Source organism: Aethalodelphis obliquidens, unplaced genomic scaffold (assembly GCF_003676395.1).
Source record: "Aethalodelphis obliquidens isolate GAN/ISIS:26980383/991018 unplaced genomic scaffold, ASM367639v1 scaffold1, whole genome shotgun sequence".
Classification (NCBI taxonomy): domain Eukaryota; kingdom Metazoa; phylum Chordata; class Mammalia; order Artiodactyla; family Delphinidae; genus Aethalodelphis; species Aethalodelphis obliquidens.
The window spans coordinates 96,575,249-96,595,510 of record NW_020837945.1 but is presented as its reverse complement, the minus strand read 5'-3'; the positions used below and the strand labels follow the sequence as shown (position 1 = coordinate 96,595,510).

At 38.9% G+C, this 20,262-nt stretch overlaps 1 protein-coding gene across 7 annotated transcripts in view; it reads right to left on the bottom strand.

Annotated features, from left to right (window-relative positions):
• MECOM (MDS1 and EVI1 complex locus) overlaps positions 1 to 20,262 on the bottom strand; it is a 568,287-nt gene that overhangs the window by 288,307 nt on the left and 259,718 nt on the right. The gene's annotated exons all lie outside the window — the stretch shown is intronic.

Here is a 20,262-nt window from a genome sequence, read left to right as displayed (position 1 = left end):
AAGACAGTGAATTTCCTCCAGACTGCGAAGTGGTAGAGATCAGAGGGCTTCTGCGTGGAGCAGTGCCCTGGGGGAGGTGGCAAGACCATCTTCGAGGGAAGAGCCGGGTAGAGTAACTAGCAGTCTGGACACTCAACACCGGAGTTCTAAGGTATCCCCAGAGCAGCGCAGCACCACACCTGTAGTAAATGATCACACCGTATCAGCCTTAAGATCTTTATGCAACATGGGGCTGGAAGGAAGCATAAAGAATAATGACTGAGCTTGAATTTCCCACCAGTTGAAGGAGATTTCAGTTATCTTAAAGCAAATAAACATGTTTCCACTAAGATTCCACTAGGATTATTCCACTAGGATTATGGACTGAGAGCCAATCCTAATTTGTTCAATTTGTAGACCTTCAAGGGAGGGAACCAAGAAAAATGGGTTAAAATTACAAGAAGACAGATTTCAATCAGACCCATCCAAAGGTAAATGGATTACCTTAAATTCCCCAGCATAGGGGCTCTAATATAGCCTAGACAGTCATGAATTAATGATGATATGGAGAAACTGTAGCTTTAGGTTGATGAACTAGATGACCCTTAAGATCCTACCAACCCTACAGTTCTATGAATTATTAGAATCTTCCAAGATAGTTTATTGAGCTAGAGGGTAGAAAACCTGAGTTCTATCCCTAATTCCTTCTCTGATTCTCTATGGAAATTAATTAACTATAAAACCTATTAACAATTGTCCATCAAGTACTGACTTCTCTTAAAGTTTTGTGAAGTGCAAAGTGATTGTACATGCAAAAGTATCTTTCTAATGAGGTGCTTGGTTCTTGATTCAAACAATGAGATAATGCCATTTAAACCAAGCACAGAACCAAATCAGGACCCAAACTTATTCCTATGAGACATTTGATCTCAACATAACAAGCTCATTATCATTCAAGTTCAGCATATACAAAATCTTGCACATTATCATCTAGTCTCAAATCGAGTCTCCTGCCCACTTCCCCATTTCCATTAAACATAATATTTCCCCCAATTATCCATATTCAAGGTTCTAAAATAACATAGATATTGTCTCTCCTTCATCCTCAGTCTATTCAGTCATTAAATGCTGTCCATTCTTCTTGCAAGATTTGTACCTTCATCCCATTCTTTCAATCCATGTTTTCATTCCTGAATTTTCTAACAGTCCTCTAACTGGATCTTCAGACTGCCAACCTCTTTCCAGTATCCCTCAACACTGAGCCTGTACAATGCTGCTGAATTTATCTTCCTGGCATATCAACATTCCTGTGCAATAGCCTCTAATAATCCCTAATGTCCACAAGTAAAACCTAGAGTTCTTAGGCTTGGAATAGAATCTCTTTCATTTTGAAAGCAATCTTATTTCTCTCTTAATCTTAACACTCCTCAGTAGGAGCCCCCAGGCCAGAAAAAGCTTATCCCTGACTTCTGAGCTCAGTGGTTCTTCCTGCCAGGCTACCCTATCTCAGTCCCTTTGGCCATCCAACTTCTAGTCATTCTCTATGTCAACTCCCAACTTATCTCTTTGCCATCCCATTTAGCATAAATATCCCCCTTCTTTGAATTCTCACATAATTTCCTCCCTCAATCTGATGATCAAATAATTCTGCCTATTGTTACCTAGAGTTTAATATGAATAATTCTTTTATTCCAAACTAGGAAATAGACCCTTAAAGGGAAAACTCAAAACACACTTCTTAGGAATTCTCCAAGTGATCCTCATAAAGGTGCTCAAAAAATACTTGTTACATAGATAATCAACCTAACATATAATTTTATTGAACTACTAAACCAAACCAATATTTTTCTACCAAATATAGGAAATTATTTTGATCCTGAAAAGCATCTTTAAACCCGTAGAAATGGAACACTATAGATTACAAACTTTTCTCCAAGCCCAACATCAAAAGAAACTATTTCAATAATGCCCCCAAAGAAATACTATCAGAGAAATATACTTCAGGGTCCAAACACCTTTGATAAAGTCTATCTAATTTTATTCTTCAGGGAGATTTTTCATTTCAACCTAAGAGCCAAAAGTTCACTAGCACTCTTGATACAGCTAAAAACATATAAAAAAATCTCTCTAGAGTTGTAACATTTAATTACTACAAATGCAGAGTTATTTTACAGATTCTTAAAGGGATTTATCAATCAATGTGAAGATTTGGGGTTTTTTTGAGAAGTGCTAAAAATTGGAAGACATTGTGTAATCTATAGACTTATCCATTTAAGCAGCAGGAAACAAAAATGCTTCCAAATGAATAGAACTATTTCCTCCAGTAATTATCCATTAAAGGTCAGTAGAATCTCCCCTGTTACCTCAAAGGGTTAAATTAGTCATACTGTCAGTTCCATCAGAGTGATCTCAAATCTTAAAAAAGGATAGAGACAAAGCCATCTGGGCCCTCCCCCTGACATAGCTGACCCCATGCCTTTGAGTTACCCACAAACTTTCCCAATGCATAATTTCTAAACTAGTGAGTTTGGATTTTAATTCCTGTGGTGACAAAATACACGTGTGCCCAGGCTGCTGCACAGAAGAATTTGAATTTAAAACCTGAATGCAATTTTGCTTACAATAGCAAAAAAATCCAATTAAACCTAAAGAACAACTTATATAGGTCAAGCAAATCCAGGAGAAAGATTTACGGTCCTATTCATCCACATGCAGGCGTTAAATGTATATGCAAACTCAGGCAATTTGTTTTCAAGCCACTGTTAATCTAGTATCACCTGAATTAAATATAAAAAGGGCTGTGGTAACAAAAAATGGAAATATAAAACTGCTGAGTTTTACGTATCAAAACATGCAACAATATTTCAACGTAATCTAGCATTATGAAATTTTCAACAGCAAATGCAGTTTATCATACTGCATTGAATATTTGCATAAAGTAAACTACTGTCTCCATGTACATTACTCAAGAACCATCCAAAAAGCTCCTAAAACATTTCATCTAAATGACAAACTATCTCAATTATCATATCTCCATTAAATCTCTGTTATTGAGGAAAAATTGGTAGATTTTTTTCCCTGAGCTGTAACTACAGTTAATTAAAGCATTGCTCAGATATCATATTGACAGGTTGGACACATTTACAACAGGTTAGTAGCAGGTAAGAAGTGCTATATACATCAGTGCTCCCATAAAGATAAATAACCCTTGTAACTTCTTGGATCTGAACTGCCTGCTACTGGAATTTGCTTCTTGCATCCTTTAGGTGTGTCATTAACTGAAGGAGGACAGAAGGACAAGCTTATTGTTCAATTTGAGGCAAATGACTTGGGAAATGCTCTTGGAAATCAAACTCTTCAATTCAACTTTTAGGTGTTCTGATATCCCTGGAAACCAAGAAAGCAGCCACACTTGTATTAGACTGTATTTATTTCTATGACTCTGAATAACTACCATAAGGTTTCCACTTGAAGAGATGTATTTTGAAAACGTATCAGAATCTGCAAAGAGGAAACTGCACAAATAATACTGATAATAATAACTTCTACAGATGTATCTGTTTTCTCACAATCCAATGAGAAAACTATGGTGAGAAGAATAACCTTCCATTTTGCAAATGTGTAACCTGATACTCAAGGACGCTAATCCGTATATACAAAGTCAGCTGAGACTAGAACCCAAGTGTTTAAATCCACTCCTCCCTTTAACTTGTAGGCAACTTGCTTTTTTTCTTTAAAGATATGTTTAAAAGTTTGTTTTTTCAAAATTGTGGCCCTACCATGTGAATAGTTTATTTTTTCACCTTTTCACTTGATATATGAACACTTTCTTATGGTTTTAAAAATATTAAACTATATTTAATTGCTATATAATATTCCATAATATACATCCATAATAAGTGAACTATTAGCATAGTATTTATTTATGTTGCTTCTAATTTTCTGATACCATAAATACCACTGAAATGAACGTTCTTTCATATAAATATTTATTTTCATCTATTTTAATTTCCCTAGGTTAGATTCCTGGAAGAAAGCTTAGTGAGTATTGACAGATTGTTTATCAGAGGTGTATACCAGTTTATACTTCTAGCAACCATACTGGCATTTATTATTATGTCTTGTTTTTAAATTTTATTAATACAATGGAAAAGACTGTATATCTATTGTTGCTTTAATTCACATCTCAATGATTACTAAGACTAAATATTTTTGTCATTTCTATTTCTCCTTTTGCAAGTTATTCACTGTTTTTAATGCAGCTTTAATTGGGCTTTTATTGGTCTGTCTTATTAATCATAAAGAAATGAGCCCTTTGATATAGTTTTTGCTACTATCCCCAGTAGATCATTTATCATTTGTTTTTTTTAATGGGGTTTTCGTTGTACAAACTTTTTAACTTGTATGGAATGAAGTCTATTTTTCCTTTGTGATTTTTACATTTTTCTTAGAAAGTCCTTACCCATCCTAAGGAAAAAAAAAAAAAGATTCTCTTGTATTTTCTTTGAGCTTCATAGTTGCTTTCCTACCAACCTTGGATTACCAATGATTTACTGCTGAGTGAAAAGCAGAGAAAAATGATTTCATTTATTTGAGCTCCTGTGAACGGCAGGCTAGGAAAAAAAATGCCATTTCACTCATAATTCTTTGGTTCTTATTTGCAAGGCTGGCCTAAAATGCCTTCTCTTTTTGTGGGTTTTACATAACTCACCATTTGTTTAACTTGGCCCCTCTGCCTAGTTTAACTGCAAATCTTCTGGGCAGATGCCATTCAAAATCCTGAGTTTCACCATTAATAGCATTCCGTACCTGTCATATAATACTTATCACTCAGCATTATCATTAGTGATACTAACGTAAATAATTTTCCTCTCTACTCTTCTTCACATGATAGAAAATATTTAGCAACTAAATAGAGTTTAATATTAACATTAAAAGCATATATATGTAGTTTGACTCTAAGACAAATTTCCTTAGACATTAAATAAGAAATCTGTTCTATATACTCAGCTGTACACACATACGCATATAATAGACACATCCATGTGCATTTGTAGTGTGCTTGTGTGCTCACTAATCTTAAAAATAGGCTGAGACAGAAACATGGTTTGAAATCTCAGGCAGACTGGTTGAGATCAAAACTACATGAAACAACTGCCAGGAGGAGACCAGCAAGGGAATTGAACAGATTAGGTAACTCAGAAATTTAGACATTTCCCCCCATTATGTTCCTCATTGCAGTTTTGTAATAAAAACATGAGCAAACTTCAAAGGAAGCTCTGTAGTAAAGGTTAATTGCTACTAAAGAAGAGGGTGGGCCCGAGCGCCAGTACTTTGTGCCCAACTTGAGAGCAGACAGGAAGGATTACACGTGGCTGAGAGCTGCGGATGCGTGCCCAGCTCCACGAGCAGAGCAGGCGCTGCCAAACCTCAAGCCCCACCGGGGAACTCCTGGTAGGACGTGAGCGCATGAACACGAATCCAAGAGTTGGTGCCTGCTAACGGTAGGGCAGGGCGGGGCGGGGCGGGGCGGGGAGGGAGGGGGAAGACATCAATTTCCTTCCAAAATTCAAACCGGACATGCTCTTCTTCCCTTGTTAGGACAATTCCAGAGCGTTGACCGAGGCCTGTTGCCGAGAAAGCAGAGGAGCCAGCTCTTCTGCACCAGCAACGCAACCAATCAAGGCGCGCTGGGCTTGGGGAAAGGGTGGAGCCCAAGTCATGCCAGACGCACAAACAGAGCAAAGGAGGAGGCTCTGAACTGGCCAGCAGAAAACTGTGAGAGAATGGCCCCAGATAATGAAATTTAAGATCCCAACGAAAGGAAACTAGTAAAAGTAAGAAAAACGAATTGCCAGAAAACTGACTTAAACTAGATTTGAAGCACCGTAGAAAGGGTCCAGAGGCACAGGCTGAGAAAATAGAGGCATCTAATAGAATGGAAGCTGCTGATGGACATGGTCTTCAGAGTGAGCTGCCTCCAGCAGAGAGGGGTGAAAAGAAAGTAGACCTCATGGAATCCGCTGACACTGGATTGCATTTGTAGAATCCATGTCTCTGGAGGCCATTATTTTTGTGAAATAACGTATCAACGTGGTTTGGCACATGGAATTTTTTCAGTGATCTTCTAAGCTTCCTTGCACCTCCAGTATTTGCTACTTCCTTGTACCAGAGTATTCCATTTCTTCCTTACGGAACTTTTTCCCCCAGGGTTTCCTAAAAATATTCTGTTTATGGGCTGTCAAAAAGACCCTAAAATTATGAAAGAGTGTTGGGAGGCAAGCGAGGAAGATGGCAAAAAATACCACAGGAGTTGAAAGTAAAGGACCAAATCAGTGAACAAACATTTATCTTTCTCTTGGGATTGTGGCATATCCCTTGCTTGTCCTGGGGTTTTAAATCTGGTTAAGAGTTTCACCACACTCCTAGGAATTTCACAGACATTTCACTAAAGAAGTATGGTTTGTGAATTAAACTGGTAGCTTCTAAGCTCTTATGAAATGGGTTTGGCCACTTCCAAAAGTTCCTCATCAGAGATGGAATTAAGTTTTTTAAAACTGGTTAGGGAAAGTAATTGTCAGAAAATTCATAGTTGAGGTACCAGTAAAGCCCTTTGGTATCTACTTACAGAATCTAAAACAGCTAAAATAAAGACATTAAAGCTCTGTGAGCACTGCTCCAAGGAAAAACATGACCTGGTTAATGTTTGGCTTATTCTGTTGTTAAGGGAGACCCAATCACCAATACCCACTGGAATGACCAGGTAAGAACAGACTTATCACATATCACATACTGTTTCTTTTACATTATAACTATGTGCCTCCACTCTCTTTTAGCAAGACAAATTTTTAAGAGACTTTTGGCAACCTTTGACCTGATGGCTTTTCTCATAAGCTTTTTATATCCCCAAAGTGATTTTCCTTCAGATTCATTTAGAGTAAAATAGAAATGCCCTGAAATTATGTCGCAGCAGACTGGGTGGTTACTCTCAGGCAGTCTGAAATGACCAGAGTACAGCCTTTCAGTATTCAAGCCATATCTACAGTAATTATTTGCCAGCATATCTAAAAGAAGGCAGGCATTTCCTGTTGCACACAAATGGGACACTCTTATCTAAATTACTGTTTAAACAGGTATTTAAGAAAAGACTATCACAGGCAGGAATTTACTGATGACGGAACACATTAGTTTAGGGCTGGACACATTAGTTGAGGACCAACCATTGTCAGGAAAGGAAGCATATCAGCATCAGGAAGGTATAGGGAATATTTTATAACTCCCATATGGGTCAAGTTGGGGGATTTGTAAACTATGCCGTCTGCACTCAGGAAAAGCAGGAGTGGCACAAGCCCTGACGTGGAGGTCCGGATTCCGCAATAAGTCTTCACTGCCCAGAGTAACCTCAGAGCTTGAGACTCATAGCTTTTTAGGGTCCCTGTTTCCTTATCCATAAAATAAGCACATTGGACAAGTTCAGCCCCAGGTCCATTCCACTCAAGCAATCTCAGTTCTACATAATGAAAACCAAAGGATGGTCAAAGTTTGGTATACCAGAAGCTTATAAAATATATTTCCTGGAAAGACACTTTGAGAATTGGTTTGGTCTCTCCCAACATGTAACCTAGGAGAGACTGTACTCTGGCTGCCCAACTTTGTTCTAACCAGTAAAACTGGAATTTATTCCCAGTAGAGGCTTATAAAACTGGGCTGTTATTCTCACATTAAGTAGACTGCCCTCTGGTGAGGACTGTGGTTTACGTGTGGGCAGAATGTGTGGTTTACTACCTCTAATTTGTTTATGTTGTTGATGGTGGTTTCAGAAGAAAGCTGCAGCCCTTCACATGCTAAAGAGTGACCTGATTTGCTTCCTTTAAAAAAAAAAAGTGTTTAAAGCTGGGGAGGAGAGCATGAGGGTGCATTAATGTGCCATTGCTAACAGAGGAGCAACTGGGATCCCTCTGACCACAGAGCTGCTTCATCCAGCTCTGCATGTGAAATGAGAGCCCCAACTTGTTTATTATAATTACCTAAGTGTGGCTTGGTGGCTTTTGGCAGAGATCCTTGCTGCCTCCAAAGGAGAGACCAAAACTCAGGAGCTACAAGTTAAAGGAAGGAGCAGGGAGTGTATTTTGTAACAAGGAGACTGAATTCTAACATAAACTAGGTAAAAATATTCAAAACAACCCTCAAAGATGAAGATCAAAAAGTAAATAAGATTGCCCTCCACTTTCTACTATATAATAAACAAAGATAGGTGTGCAGGAGAACTGAATAAACAGTGTAAATATAAGTTCAAGTTCATTGTCACAGCTAACTTGATGCAGACCCTTCCCTGTTGCTACAAAACAGAAGAGCTTTCTTATAGCCAGGAGTCCTACATAAAGAAAAGAAAATAATTATGCTTGTCTGGCAGAAGAGGGAGTTGTAGCAATGGCTTGCCGATAAAAAGGAATGTGAACAAGCCATAGAACGCTAACCTAACCACACTCTGAGTTTGATAAGGAGCAGAGAGTGCCCAAAAGAATGAAATTGTGTTAGTCTCAAAATTAGGTTTTATTTGCAAGTGAACAATGTTCCTTGTTCTCACAAGGCTTGGGAACAAGGACAACAACGTATGATCTTAAAGTGATTCTGTGGGGAAATTCCTTATTTAGCTGATTTCAGCTTGGACTCTCGCCCCATTGCAAATACAGTATCTTCAGTGTAAAATAAGTTTAGATGATTCCAAGGAGTGCAATTTTCTGCCCCTATTTCAAACTCTAAAAGCCCCCATATGGAGTTTCCCAACACGACATCATATTAAACGTAAAATCATTCAAAACCATGGGGATGGATGGAGTGTCACTGAAAAACATAAAGAAAGGGTTTTTTATAATTTGAGAAAACATTATACACTTAGATAAAAAATGTTTTCAGGAAAAATATGAACAGATGTAGCATGTATATGTGTATACATACACTAAATAGCACTTATGATTTGAGAAGGGGTAATTTCAACATTGCTAAGTGGTAACACAAGCTAGGTATTTAAGGGAATGATATAATATTACAACTTCATAGACTAGCAAACTATGTATGGTCTCTGGAAATTGTCATTATCAACATGTACAATAACTAGTAGCATTAGGTGGTCTGTACAGTATCCTTCAAGTCTAATTGAGTCACACAGTCTAAGACACTTGATGGGCACCAGGCACTGCCTCCTAATGAGAACTGACTTTTAGAGAAAGGCATTCAGGACCTCTTCTATATAAATTACTATCGTTTGCAGCAAGAGAGTATTATAAATGTTTGCTGGCAAAAAACTAAATTTATTTACAAACTGGGTCTAATTTACTCATGGCTCCAGTACAATCGGCTTTTGTCGAAATATTTATGTTATCTGTACTTTTGCCTCACTAAACTCTACCACAATCATAAACACTGTTGAAAAATTATTTGCAGTTAGCAGGATTTAAACTACCCATTATATCACCAGCTAGTGCCAGTAAACTTTTGCACTGGTTGATAACGTTTCCTGTGGAATAAATATACATTTGACTGTCAAAATCTTTGGTGGGCTCCATACTATGAAAGTTAAGTATTAAACAGATGTCCCAGACTTCACCAGTTTTGTGTGACTGCTTCAGTCACACATTCCAATTGAAATTTTGCGGGTAGATAGACTACAAAAGTGCCCAGATTTCAATTCTTTCCTAGCATTAGGAGAGGAATTAGATGATTGAAGTGTTGGGGTGATACTCTTTGCCCAAGATGCTACTTCTCAGACTTAGTCATTTATCCACCCCAAAACATTGATTTGGTACCATTCTGTGCCTGGAACTGTGAAAGTTGCTATGGCTAGGTATAGAGTTGAATAAAATCAAACTTCTGCCCTCAAGAAACTTAGAGTTGAGTAGTGAAGACAGAGATGGTAACAGGTATATGACTATGCAATAAAATAAGATCTAAAATGAGGTTAGGAAGAGTGATGGCTGTTAAGAGTTGAATATAAGTAACTGCAATTGGGCATGCCAATCTACAGAATTAGGTGAAATGGGTAAAGGGGGTCAAAAGGTGCAAACTTCCAGTTAAAAAATAAGTAAGTCATGGTGACGTAATGTACAGCATGGTGACTATAATGAATAATACTGTATTGCATATTTGAAAGTTGCTAAGAGAGTAGATCTTAAAAGTTCTCATTACAAAAAGAATTTGTAATTAGGTATGGTGAAAATGTTAACTAGACTTACTGTAACAATTACTTTGCAATACACACAAATATCAAATTAGTACACCTGAAACTAATATAATGTTATACGTCAATTTTACCTCAATAAAAAATGGAAAAAAACAAGAATAAATCTCTTCTTTCAATTCTTGGTGGAAATGCAGTTGTCATTCACATTCATTTCTTAGAATCACCACGTTCTTCACAGTAACATAAGGATCAAATAAGGGATGACTGGGACTTCCCCAGTGGTACAGTGGTAAAGAATCCGCTTTCCAATGCAGGGGATGTGGGTTTGATCCCTGGTTGGGGAACTAAGATCCCACATACCGCGGGGCAACTAAGCCCGCGCACCACAACTACTGAGCTCGCGCGCCTCAACTAGAGAGCCCGCGTGCCGCAAACTACAGAGCCCACGTGCCCTGGAGCCCGGGCGCCACAACTAGAGAGAGAAAATCCACACGTCACAACTAGAGAGAAGCCCGCACACCACAACAAAAAATCCCGCATGCCTCAACGAAGATTCCGTGTGCTGCAACTGAGACCCAATGTAGCCAAAAAATAAATAAGTAAATAAAAATTTTTTAAAAATTCTTTTAATTGCATCAACTTAAAAAAAAAGGGATGATTTACTCTCACGGCTTCTAAATAACTCAAAATGATGAAATGAACAGGTTCTAAAACAGCATTGCCCACATTTCTATTACAAAATAAGCCAAGAAGAAAACTACATGGAGAAGTGGATGGTTTCCCTGTCATGTAACTAGTAAAAATGTATTTCTGCGTGGTCTACTTCACTGCAAAAAAAACTAGAAGTTCTCCTGTGAACCAGGTGGGACTGCTGGGATGCCAGTGAAACTCCCACCAGCCTATAAATGGCCCAAACCACAGCATTTACCTTCCAGTTTGAATTGAAAGTTGTGCTAAACAGACCAGAGGTAGTTCTGCTTGACCTCAGAACAGTGCTGTATGCAGAGGGAAGCCCGGCCGGATCACCCTGGAGTCTCCAATTTAAAGCAACAGTTGTCAGAGAAAACGGCAGCACTACTATTTTCTGGTGTCCCACACTATTCAAAGATGATGTTCCTTTCCCAAATAATATCCACATATGCCTATGATGGTCAAAGAAACTTAACTAAAAGCAATAGTAGCAAAATAAATTTGAGAGCTGTATTTATGTGGTGGAAAAAAATCTCAAAAAAAGAATCTATTCATCAAGGTGCTTTGCGAAAGAGGAATACCCAAAACCTGTTACAAATATTTGTAACTTCATATTTCGTAGCATATACATAAAATATTGTGTTGCCTACTTATATCAACATTATCTAAAATGACTCTTACTTCGATCCAGGTATTATTCTCCAGAATAAGCAAAATCTCAGTGATTTTGTTTTATGCTTTTGCTGATCATTTTATGGATTCATTCCAATAAATCTTCTTTAACAAACTGCTTTTTAAATAGGTTATAGCTGTTGAGTATAGCTAAGTTAATAGTTGAGCTGTTAAATATAGTTAAGTTAAAATCTTTTGGAATCATGTTGCTTGACTGATGAAATAACTGATTGCAATATCCATTTTTTCATAGCATTGTAGAATCTCAGAGCTAAAGAAGCTAGAAAATCATCAGTGTACTCATCTAAACATGTAAGATGCTTGTTGATTCAAATATATTGTTCATCAGTCCATGTAAACGTATATAAACTATGACTGCTTGAAAGGAAAAATTGGAAATACTGTAATTCTATCAAAAGTATATAATGTTAAGAAAATCCTCTGGGGGCAGGAGAGATTCCTAAAGCATATGAAATAATTATGCAATAACTTAACAAGCCTCGTGCTGTTTTTATTTTTGTGTTTTTGTTGCTCTCCCTGTTGTATTACTCTACTTCACTCAACTTTTTAATACTCATCACTACTATTAGATCTTAGCAACTATGATCCAACACATACCACAGACCGTTAATTATTTAGTCAACAAGACTTTTATATGCAAAGCACCATGTGGGGGGTCACAATAAAAAGAATAAAGTGAAATTGCTGATTTCAAAGAACTTATAATCTAGTCAGGGAGATAAGACAAATGCCCAGGAAGAATTAACTTGTATAATACAAAGCTGCAATGAATAGAGTCAAGTGAATGGTATAGAAAACAAGAACTACAATAATAAACACTAAAAGTGATTTCCTCTTTTTTAAGAGAAAACTGAAGTGGAAGATGGCTAAAAATTCTACCTGTGATAAAGACAGATAATTGAGAGAATTGTGAAACAAAAGGTTATAGACTGCGGCTGAGCCTTGGAGAGGTAATGACTTTTAATTGGATTGAGTTTATCATATTCACAGAGGTACAGCAGACACAGAAGAAAGGATTAGAGTGATTTCCACTTTCCATTATTTGGCATAATGAGAAAACAGAGGGTGGTCCACATCTCTCATACATATTATGAGCCATAGGAGATGCTTAGCATGTCAGTTTTTGGTAGCATTGAGCTTTCCTAAATAAACACATTTATTTGGACAGAGTTAAGTCAAAAGAAGTCACCTGGCAAAAAAAGGTTACAGGTCATTCATTTGAATAGTGCAAAGGATTTATGAATTTTTAAATTAACCCTCCTAAATCTCTACACCATTTCGAACAGTAGGGTATATCTGCATTTGCCTTCAAAGTTTAGCCAGCTTAGAAGGGTCAAATGAAAATACTTGGCTAAAGAAAAACCAGCTGAGCAGACTTTCTTTCTTCTAGGTATAAAAGGGGTGCATTATAAATTCTTTCCAAAAAGCATTATTTACATCAAGTCAAAACACATACAAAAAACAAACAAACAAAAAACTTGTGTAAATATGTGGTGAGTCATAAAAGGATCAGGCAATTTGCCCACCCCAAATTCAAGTGAGCCCAAGTAGGAAAGTTTATGAAAGCACACCTCCACCAAAGTTCTTCTGGACTATAAGGTGATGAGAGCAGGGAGCATGGTGCCTAATGTACTGTAGAAACCCCCTGCCAAAGTTTCTAGGTCATGATAATAATTTAATGTGTAGTTCATGACTCAGAGATGTCAGACAGGGCTTCCCTGGTTGCACAGTGGTTGAGAGTCCGCCTGCCAATGCAGGGGACACGGATTCGTGCCCCGGTCCGGGAAGATCCCACATGCCGCGGAGCGGCTGGGCCCGTGAGCCATGGCCGCTGAGCCTGCACGTCCGGAGCCTGTGCGTCCGGAGCCTGTGCGCCGCAACGGGAGAGGCCACAGCAGTGAGAGGCCCGCGTACCGCAAAAAAAAAAAAAATGTCAGACAAAGCAAACCAGTTGTGCTAGAAGTAGTGAATGGTATCTTTTTCTTTCTCTGAGTTGAGAAAGTCTAACAGATATTTGCAAAAGGCATCACACAAATTGTGCCTGCAGTCTGTTTAAGGATACAGTAAAAGTGTCCCACTGAAGGAAGGAAAAGTGCATGCTGAATCTACACATGCTTCTGTACACACACACACACACACACACACACACACACACACACTCCAAATGCTCAAAATCCTAATAGATGAATTTAACCAAATGGAATCAATTCAGAGTTTGTACCGTGTCCTCACATTGCAGCCTCTTCAAATACATTTGTTAGAAGAAGAGTAAAACTAGACAAACAAAAAATCCCTATATGGGTAAACCATATATTTATCCTTTCCTCAAGATTTTTACTGAGTCCTCCTGGAAGGAAGATTGGTAAGCCAACATCGAATATTGCCAACTAAATTTGATTCTCCAGCATTTACTGCAACACCTGCTATGAACCAGCTGTACTTTGTAGGTTGTAGAATGTAAGCTTCACGAGGGTAGGGACCCTGTCTGCTTTGTTCACTGGTGCGCCTGCAGCACCAGACACTATGGCACTATGGTAAATGGTCAATAAATACTTAAAAGAATGAATAAATATAGGAATAGATAAATACAGAAATGAGCCTTCAAGGAGTTCAAAGACAAGAGCAGCTATCCCAAACCAGACTGTGCATCCAAATTTCACTTGGAGCTTATTTTTTTTGGCGGTACGCGGGCCTCTCACTGTTGCAGCCTCTCCCGTTGCGGAGCACAGGCTCCGGACACGCAGGCCCAGCGGCCATGGCTCACGGGCCCAGCCGCTCTGCGGCATGTGGGATCTTCCCGGACCGGGGCACGAACCCATGTCTCCTGCATCGGCAGGCGGACTCTCAACCACTGCGCCACCAGGGAAGCCCTGGAGCTTATTTTTTAAAGTACAAACTTTATGGCATTTCTAGATCTAGCAATAAAGAAGCCTTGTTCATATGATAGAATCATTCTTCATAACCTCTCCAGCTTCCTAGTATATAGCCTCAACCCACAATATCACAAGTAAATTCAGATAAACTGTAAACCACAGCCCCAAGCCAATTCCTGTTTAAACCAGAAGACCACATGGGATTCAAGTCCACCTAACTAGTTATGTGGCCCTGGGAAAGTCTCTCAATCTAGTTGAACCTCAGTTTATTTATCCATATCTGACATTTGCTCAATATGGTAGCCTCTAGACACATGTGGCAACTGAGCCTTTGAAATGAGGCTACTCCAAATCAATAGGAGCTGTAAGTTAAAATTATACACCAGGTTTTTAAAACTTGGTACAAAAATTGTAAAATATCTAGTTGATAGTTTTTGTATATTGATTACATACAGAAATGATACAATTTGGGATACAGTGGGTTAAGTAAGAGATACTAGTAAGATTAAGTCTCCCTGTTTCTTTTTACCTGTTTTAATGGAGCTACCAGATATTTTTTAATTAATATGTGGTTCTCATTTATATTTCTATTAGACAACACAGGTTTTTAATATACTTGTGACACAAAATTACAGTAAAAAATCAGAAGGAATCATTCATTTGAGCATCTTTCGTATACTTTAGAGGAAACTGTGAATGCCAAAAGTCAATATCATTATTATTAGGAAAGATTCTCTCGCCTCTAGGTCTTAAGTGACAGTTCTTAAAGGTCAGTGTCTTTCAGATCCACCTGCATTCAGATAACAAAAGGTAATGAAATGGTTCGTGAATGATTCATTCTCTACCACTCCCCTAGCAATAACCTCTCAATAGACACTTGTTGAAACCAAATGTGAAAAGATCAATGTGGTCATTGACATGGTACAAAGAGATGAGTTCTTCTGCCAAGAGCTGTGTGATGATGCAGGAAATAGCCTGGACTGAGTATGGTTAGAGGAGGCATTACTGGCCAATGAGCAATAAGCAACATTTGATAATGGGAAATGATAAACTTTTCCCATGATTTTAGCCCAAAATGCACAGAAGAAAAAGTCATGGGATTCATTTATCTCTTCTCCTATCTCTTGGGTAGGGCAGGTCAATTCCTCCCACAAATATCCTATTTCAACACTTCAAAAAGAACATGTGCCTTGAAAGATAAAAGAATACAATAAAAGAACACGAAGAACTTTCTTGCTGTCCTTTCATTACTAGGGTGTAATAGGTGAACATCCAAAAACACCTCTTAAGTCTCAGCTGATGGATGAAGATGGAAACTGGTACACTTGGGATGTAAATACCTCACAATACCCTGATAACATTCCCAAGACTTTTAAGAAGTTCAGTAGTAGGAAGACGGGCAAACCCACCCAGAGTTCTCTCAGAGTTCTATTATGCGGAAGTGAGGAGTAGCCAGGGTTCCTTTGGGGTAGAAAATTAAATTGTCATATGCAGCTTATTCTGTACTCTTACTAGATCATGCCTCTAGACATTTATGAATATTAATTGACATATTTACTGCAATGTAAGGCAGCTGCTAACCTAACATTCCAGCCTTTGTTCCAAACCTTGTATAATTTTCTTCCAGGCTGTTGATTTTGGAGTAGCTGTGTAAGCCTGGTGAACTGCTAGCAAAGAGTGATCAATCAACACTTTGAAAGCTTCTGGTTCATCCCAATACCTGGGAGCTACTTTGATAAACAGCATTCTTGGAACTATGTAAAATGTATGTGTGGGCACATGGCAGGTTATTGTTCTTATTTTTTATTTATATTTAAACAAAATATTCTGTTTATAACAAATCCCCACTTGCTCTAAGATTATTCTGTCCTGAACTCAATTCACTAAAGCTCTGTGTGCACTTACATCAATGTTTTCTTTATAGATTTAATGATGGCCTCCAATTTATCCGCATTTGGGGGCACATTAATAATAAAAACATAAAAATTCCCTACATCCCATCTTAAGACCTGGATAAAGGGATTGAAGAACGTATAAGACAACTGCGTTCCTGGATGCCTATAGGGTGCTAAAGGTGCATCATTCTCCCAAGAAAGTTTTATCCTGGGTCAAGATTGACACTCATTTTAGAAAGATTTCGGAGGGTTAGAGCTCATCAATTTTCTTCTCAAAAATTGGTCACAGCTTTCTGGAGACCTCAGAAAATTCTTTCATGATTGGTCATAACCAATTTGCCCATCTTATGCCTTTAATGCATCTTATAATCTAGCCACAATAGTCTATTTCACGTTCATGAGTGTAGAGTTTGGTTTCTCTGTGTTGTTTTCCTTGACAACCTTCTGTTCTTGAATGTCCTTTCCTCATTCTCCATCACACTGCTCCCTAGCGAAGTCTACTGCTGCTCTGAGAGCGAGGGATGGAGCAGTGAGCAAAACCAGCAATGCCCCTGATCTCAAGAACCTTACAGCCTGGTGGGTAGAGGGAGAAAGGAACCAACGCATAGCTGGACAACATGAGAGAATCTTAGGTGCTGAGGAGAAAATTAAGCAGTTAGAAATGTGGTGGGTGGCTACTTTAGATAGGGAGGGCCTCACAGAGGACGCAACACTCAAGATTTATACATTGAAACTCTTTCAGATCCAGTTTAGATGTCATCTCATCTGCTAAGGGTTTCCAGTCTACATGTCCACCACCTCCCCAAGCAGAGTGAGCGCCTTCCTTTTTGTATCCCAGAGAATATAAAATGTACCTCAGGATGTATTCTTCTGTCATTTACCCTGGTGCTATTATAGTTAGTTGTTTTCATGTCTATTTCCCCGTTTTGATTTTCAGCTACCTGAGGGCAAGGGCTATGTCTCAATTATCTTTATACCCTCCTCCAGTGCTGTGAATATAGTAGGTGCTCAAATTCAAATTGAACCAACTTTAGAAAATGCTAGTTATGAGGACTTTTATCTTTAGAAGCTGTACTTTGTAGCTCACCCAGCTCTGTATCTTAAACAGATTTTAAAGGAAGCTATTACCCACAAAAGTCATTGCCACCACTGGAAAAGAGGTACTTTTTAGAGGATTTCTAAACTATTAAGCATTCAGAATACTTGCTCAAGTAGGTGATAATTGCCAAGTGCTCTTGCAGAGGAGGTTAAAGTTTGGAAACAATAATCTTTTCCAATAAATTTCATACAATTACCCCTTGATCCAAAAAGGGAATTCTCAAGCTTTCTGTTTGAAAATATCCACACACACACACACACACCACCCCCCCCCGCCCCCGGCCCCGCAAATTGAGAATTCCCCAGTTGAAGAGAATCAGAAAGAGAGGCTTTCGGTTAATAAACTAGAGCACTGAGCTGAACTTTACACAACACAAGCTGGATTTCACAACAGCCAGTGAGAGTAAGCACAGAGTTTGAAAATTCTACCAGAAAGTTTTGGGTTTTGTTTCTGTGTTTTTTTAATAAACACTTGGCTCTTTTGTTCTGAGCTTAAAGACTCTGCTCAATAGAGTCCTCTATTCTTCAAGTGACACCTTTAAAAAAATAAATAAATTGCTCAAATACAAGAATTAACGAGACAAATTTTAAATTGCCCTTTTCTGAAGAATCCAAGTGTTCTTACTTATGGAATCTGATTCTGAAATTCCAATTTAATAAATAAGCTCCCAACCCCCTACCACAAAAAGGAATGTCTCCAAGTTTAGACTGAGGTAGGATAAATATGCCACATTCTATTTCAAATACCAAGAACAAGGTAAGTATCTTCCCTGCTGCTTCCCTGCCCTGTAATTTGACATCCATTTTAATGATGCTTGCTTTACTGCTTGTCAGAAAAGTGAAATGGCCTGTCAATTTTATGGAGTTTCTCCTACCTTTTGGATGGTTATATTACATTTCGAAATAAGTGTATAGCTTGCCCATCCCCTTTTATTTTTATCCTAAATGGTGCATGCGTGGGTTGGGTACTTGGCTGCCCGTGGAATGAAGTCATCATTTCAGGAGTCCAGGAGAATGGATCAAAATCACGCCAACACTTTCATGGATGGGTATATGCTGCTAAATGGATGTTTACCTAGAAAAGTCATCATCTGGCATGCAGCATAGCGAATGCTCCTAAGCAGCTAACTCATGGATACTAAACAAATTTGGCTTCGCTGCTGTGAGAGCTGCCCTGTGGAAATTCTCAACATACATTTGTTTGATTGAGCCGCCATTCCCGGTTGATCTGCTGATGATCTGTGTCACTTTGTTTAAATGTCCTAATGTGGTTTTTTCTATATATACAGTGAAAAGCCAGTATGTTCCTGTGATGGATTAAATAGAGGTGAAATTTGAGAGTGACTTCTGTTTTTGATTCCTGTGTTCTCAGACAGGTGGGTCTGGAATGATCAAGAATGTCACATTCAAACACAGGGAAAAATATGGAGCCCTTTTGATTTAAAACACATTATTGTAAAGATATATTTGCTACTGTGTTCTCCCTGTACAAGAAGCTATTTAGGATTCCCCACCTAAACAAACACCATATGGGTTAATTCTCAGCATCCTTTTCAAATGTCCAAACACCAAGGATACAAAACTCACTGCTGGGAAATGCAGTCTGAGAGAAGTGAGCAAGGCCCATTTCTGATGCATGGATTTGAGAAATCAAATGCAATGTCAGGTTAGAACCGAAGCTCCCGATCTCAAATATCTGAGTAATGGTTCAGATGGAAACCCAACACCACGGTGCCATGCAATGTCTGAGGCACTAATCAAGCGACTTTCCATGGCTAAAGCACTTCCTCCAGCTAATCTTCCTAGCTAGGCTCTCAGCTTTAATAACCTATGGGATCTGCTGTTAAGTGTGGGGATCTGGGCACCATCAGCACTGATGTCTCCACTCTGCCAAACCCCAGACAACACGTGATGCGCACGCGGTCTCCCCACCCAGCTCCTGTGGATGTGGCAGACCAAGGCCTGTCTTAAGCTATGTCCCCCACCCCAAAAATACATTCCTGACCCAACCTGCTCTCATACCTGAGACCCTCCCTGCAATTAAGCATCAGTCCTTTGGGTTAAGGAGAGTCCTCCTGACTATTGATAGTTTGTTTCTTTCAAGATGCATTTAAAAATCTCCCATGGGCCACACAGACACTGAGTTTGCACTCTAGAGGCCCAAATGACTGACCTCATTCCTGGCCTCAAAGAGCCACAGTCCAGGAGAGAAGGAAGCTGTGCAAATAAAATATAGTACCCATGATCAACCAACTATGTACAAGGTGCAGAAGAGAAAGGAATTCATTCAGAGGGTGAGAAAGGTTCGGAAAGGCTGCCCAGGGATGGTGACACCTAAGAAGGGTGTGAAAGAATAAAGATAGTTTCAAAGGAGCTTCCCAGAGAAAAGGCAAGAGAAGAAAGACCATTCCAGGAAGAAGAAGGAGCATAGTTTAAAGTGTGCCCAGCTTAGTATGGGCATGAGACTAAGGGTTTCTCAGAGTCACCTGATTTACAGTGGGAAAGGAGGTAGATAGAGAAGTGAAGGAAAAAGCAATGAGCAGCCAGAGAGTCAAAGACCTCTATGCCATGTTCTAGAGATCGGACCTTTCTCCTATTATGAATATGGTGCTAGTGGAGAGTCTCAGGGGGGAGAATGGAAAGATCGGAGCTGCGTTTTAGGACGATCGCTCTGACTCAAAGAACAGGAGACGTTTAAGAGGGATGACGTAGAAGGCAGCTGAACCAGTCAGGAGCTATTTCAATAATCCATGAGAAAGACCACAAAGGCTTTTTTAAAATGACAGTGATAGTGGAGGATGAAGAATGAGAGAGAGAGAGAGAGAGAGAGAGAGAGAGAGAGAGAGAGAGAGAG